This window comes from Penaeus monodon, chromosome 36 (genome assembly GCF_015228065.2).
Source record: "Penaeus monodon isolate SGIC_2016 chromosome 36, NSTDA_Pmon_1, whole genome shotgun sequence".
Lineage (NCBI taxonomy): Eukaryota > Metazoa > Arthropoda > Malacostraca > Decapoda > Penaeidae > Penaeus > Penaeus monodon.
In genome coordinates this window covers 8,700,808-8,705,807 of record NC_051421.1, presented here as the reverse complement: position 1 = coordinate 8,705,807, position 5,000 = coordinate 8,700,808, and positions in this window count along the sequence as shown.

Here is a 5,000-nt window from a genome sequence, read left to right as displayed (position 1 = left end):
TATTCCTCAGGGAAACGAGAGAATGGAAAGAGGGATTTAAACCTCAGGTTTTATACGAATAATATAGATCAATAAACTGATAACCCGTGATTTATGATGTCGTAAACCGTAAGGCTTCCTCCATGTGTTGATCTTCTGATGGCTACGTCAGGCGACCAAGCTGCTTTATATTATTAACATGCAGTCGTTCCGGCGTCGCAGAGGGGGGAGTTTCGCGTGGTCGGAGGGGTGGGGGGTGGGGGGGGGACGGGTCAGAAGAGGGGGAGGTCGGTGCAAGGTGGGTGTGCTATGCATGGAGGATTTTTTTTTTCTTTTCTTTTTATCGTATGGTGAGTTGATTTCCTCTGGGGGGCGGGTGGATTAATGTCTCTCTCTCTCTCTCTCTCTCTCTCTCTCTCTCTCTCTCTCTCTCTCTCTCTCTCTCTCTCTCTCTCTCTCTCTCTCTCTCTCTCTCTCTCTCTCTCTCTCTCTCTTTCTGTCTTTCTATCTCTATCTATCTATCTATCTATATTTATCCATCTATATTTATCTATCTATACCTATCTATATCTAACTCTATCTATATCTATCTATATCTATCTCTATCTATCTATCTCTATCTATCTCTATCTCTATCTCCCTCTATCTGTCTATATCTATCTATCTACCAATACCTACATATAAATCCTGACTTATCTCCGCGATCACCACAGACGAGGCAGGACAATAACCGAGTGCAATTCAGAGCAAGTCCCAAACATCCCCCAGTACGACCAGGCTACTTACGAAAAGAGAAGTTTTCGTCCCAACAACGACCCAGAGACTGAATGGGCCGATAAGCAAGTACCTGTGAAACAACGATTGACCGGAGCCTAGAGTGCCCAGAAGACAAAGCTCGAGGGACGCCAAGTGCCGCGGACTTTAGCAGCGAGGAGCCTGTGCGAAGCGGAAGCACCGGGTTTGCAAAATATTGATTGCCACTGAACAACTCTGTGAGTGGGACGCGAGGAATCCAAAAGGGGGCGTGCTTGCAAAAGGAGCATCGTGGAGGGGGGGGGGGTGAGGACGCCATTCGAAGGGGCCTATCCCCCTCCCCCCCAAGTGCTTTAAGGTAAATGGCGGAATCACTGGGCTCCAATGTTCCCGGGACAAGTGCTTCTGGATGGTACCTGTGTTTGACAACAGTTATCCTGGGTCTTAAGCCCAGACAATCCTATTTGTTGTCAACACCGCCAGAGGCAGGCGATTGCGGCCTGACAAACACAACCCTTTTTCTTTCGCTATTTCCCTCTTATTTCCGTCCGCTTTTCCCCTTGGTATTTGTTTTCCTTAGTTGATATATTGTCTTTTTTTTTTACTTCATTCTATTTTTCTTCTTTTTATATTTCCATATCATTTTTATGGTGCACCGTTATCTACCCTCTCGCGTTTCTCTCTCAACCATCGCCTGTCATCCATTTTTTTATGTTCCTTTTCTTTTTTTCTCCTATTTATTACATCGTTTTGACGACTCCTCTTCACTCTCCTCGTTCTCCTTTCGTTTCCTTGTCTCCTTGCTTCGGCGTGTCTCGTTTGCTCCACCATCCCATTTCCCTGTCATATTTGCTTCAGATATTATCCTGTCTTCATATTTTCCAACTTCCAGCCATGTTTATTTTCTGCAATTCCCCTTCTGTCCTCTACTTCTGTTTCAATTACCCTCTTCCCCTCCTTCTGCCTCTTGGTTTCATTCCTCGTGTCTCTCCTTCCCCTCTGTTCTTCTTGTCTTCGTTTTATATTTCCCCATGGCAGTTATTCCTTTCTTTTGTTTCTTATTTTGTCTGCAGCCGAATTTATTGATTTTATCCTTAATTTAATTTTCTTCTGACTTCCTGTGCCATTTATGATACCATTTACCTTGCTTCTGTTAATTATTTGCTGCTTTATTGCTGAACTGTTTTCCTTCTCCTTCTCCCCTTCCGTTCCTTCTTCCTTTTTCTCTTCTGCTTTCTTTCTTTTTCTTTCTGCTTTTATTTAGCTTTCGCTTTCTCTTTCTCCTTCTCCTTCTCCTTCTTCCCCTCCTCTTCTTTCTCTCTTTTGCTCTCTATGTCGTCATGTATGCTTATGTATGTATGTTCGCATGTGGGTCTATCTATATTCCGTATCTCTCTCTATATATATAGATGTTATCTATATCTATATCTCTCTATCTATATCTACCTATTTATGTGTATTTCTGTATACATCGCTATATAGCAACGTATCTATTTATCTATCAATCAAACAGTCAAACTCTCTCTCTCTCTCTCTCTCTCTCTCTCTCTCTCATTTCTGTACATCTCTTTCACTCATCATCTCTCTCTCTCTCCTCTCTCTCTCTCTTCTCTCTTTCTCTTTCTCTCTCTCTCTCTCTCTCTCTCTCTCTCTCTCTCTCTCTCTCTCCTTTCTTCCCACTCTCTACATATTTATACACACCATGCAGTATACATACATACACATCTACAGCATACTCTTTACTTCTGTCTCTCATGCAACGCCCTTTTTTTCTCTCTCCACTTCGCATGGCGCCTTCATCCCGCCCCAAAACATGCAGTATTTTTCTTCCGCTGACCGAGTCCTTTAGGAAACCTTGAAATAGCAAGTGAAGTGTTTTGATCGACCTGCCCTTTGACGTATCTGTTGATGAAGTGAAAGCGAGACGTCCTTCTTGGCGGACGGAAGGGGGGGGGGGGCTGTGCTTGGATTTGAAGTTTCGGAGGAAAAGGTGATTAGTTTGCTTGTTTTTGTTTTGTTTTTTCTTTCTTTTTTTTCTTTTTCCTGTTTTTTGTTTGTTTGTTTGTTTGTTTGTTTGTGTTTGATTCTCAGTGGGTGCAGGATTGGTCTTTGAATTATTTCGCAGGATATGAAAACATCTACCGATTTCCAAATCCTAATTATTCACTCAAGTCTTTGGCTTTTACAGTCGGAAACGCGCAGGATTGTCAAGGATATATTTATCTAATGACGGCATTACTTTAATCTCCCAACTAATGTCATTAACGCAATCCAGGCGCAGGAGCGTAGGATTTCGCGAAATATGACGGGATCTGGGGCTACGATCCGCGTCGCTGTTAAGAGAGAGAGAGAGAGCATTAAGCAGCTCAGGATCGGCATCGACGCTCGTGTTATTCCGTCTATTCCCGGAAATTGGCGTCTTGAACATGCTAATTACATTCAGCTAATGTAAAGTACACTCTTTTCTCTCAACTGTATCGAGCAGCTGACGCTACTTCCGCGTGTGTCTGAGCAGATTCCGTTCTCCCCGTGGGTCGCCGTCAGAGCCTGCTTTATGTTCCCGACTGGGCGTGCGCTTAATGTACTTACGGCATCGTCTTGCTGTCAGCGGTATTGTAATAAAAGGCAAAATTATGGCTTTCGTTCTTTCATATTATTATCCTTTCGTCCCTCTTTCTTCTTCGTTGTCCCAATCTCCCTTCTTCGTTCTCCCACTCTCCCTTCTTCGTTGTCCCACTCTCCCTTCTTCGTTCTCCCACTCTCCCTTCTTCGTTCTCCCACTCTCCCTTCTTCGTTGTCCCAATCTCCCCTCTTCGTTCTCCCACTCTCCCTTCTTCGTTGTCCCAATCTCCCCTCCTCGTTGTCCCAATCTCCCCTCCTCGTTGTTCCAATCTCCCTTCTTCGTTGTCCCAATCTCCCCTCCTCGTTGTCCCAATCTCCCCTCCTCGTTGTTCCAATCTCCCCTCCTCGTTGTCCCACTCTCCTTTCTTCGTTATATTCGCTTGACCTTGCTTGCTTGCGTCCCTTGCCTAATGCCATGACCGGCTGATTAAACCGGCCTGCGCCTTATAATTTTCCAAGTCGTGAATATTAATGCATGATCAGTCAAAGTCATATTCTTTGCTGCAATTCGTTTAAAAGCCCAGCTGACTTGAGTGATGAGCCCCACGCCCCATAACACAAACGTTATCGCTTACAATCGTTATCAATGTCGACGAAAAGCGACTCAACAAGTTCGTCGTTTCTCGCATATTTGTTGTCGTGTTGTTTGGCTTCCGGTGCATTCCGGTGCGGGGAATTCCCTCCCGTTCTTTTGGCTGGTTAGGTTCCAATATGGGATTGCATTCCGGTTCCAAGTGGGTGTTTTTGTTGCTGTTGTTTTTGCTGTTGTTGGTTTTTTTGTTTGTTTTCTATCGTTCGTTCGTTCTTTCTCACTCCCTCGATCTGTTTCATTTGTTCGTTTTCTCTCTCTTAGTCGTTGTCTGTCTCATGTTTGTTCTTTCTTTCTCTTATTCGTTCACAGTCTGATTCGTTCTCTCTCTCTCTCAATCTCTCTCTCTCTCTCTATATATATATATACATATATATATATATATATATATATATATATATATATATATATATTATTATATATTTTTTTTTTTTTTTTTTTTTTTTTTTTTTTTTTTTTTTTTTTTTTTCTCTCTCTCTGTCTCTCTCCGCCTATCTATCTATTTCTTTCTTTCTCTCACTCTATCTATCTATCTATCTGTCTATCTATCCATCTATCTATCTCTTTCTTCCTCTAATACTCGTTCAATCCATGTTCCCTTGCATCATCCCCGTTATTCCAGTTTCCGCCTTCTGTTTTTGTTCCATTGTTCCCTTGTTCACTCACCGATCCTTGTTTCACTTCCGCGTTCCGTTCCGTCTCGCTTCCCGGTCCGCTTCGGTGTGGTGGTGCACTCTGGTGGCCAAAACCGAAACCAGTGTATTCAGAGACGGCAGCGTGAGAAGGTGCGCGTCATCATCACAAATAGACCACTAGAAATGAAAATGATGAAAATAGAAATAAAGATGAAAATTAAAATAGAAATAAGAATACGAATAAGAATGAAAATGAAATGAATAAAGATAATGATAATATACTTATAAGAGTACATTATTAGAGGAACACGTTTTGTCTCAAAACTTTAAAAAAAAAATCTTAGTAAAAAAGGAAACAAACAGAAAATTTCACAGCAATATACACGTCTCCAATTCTCCTTTTATTTGCATCTCCTCCTTTT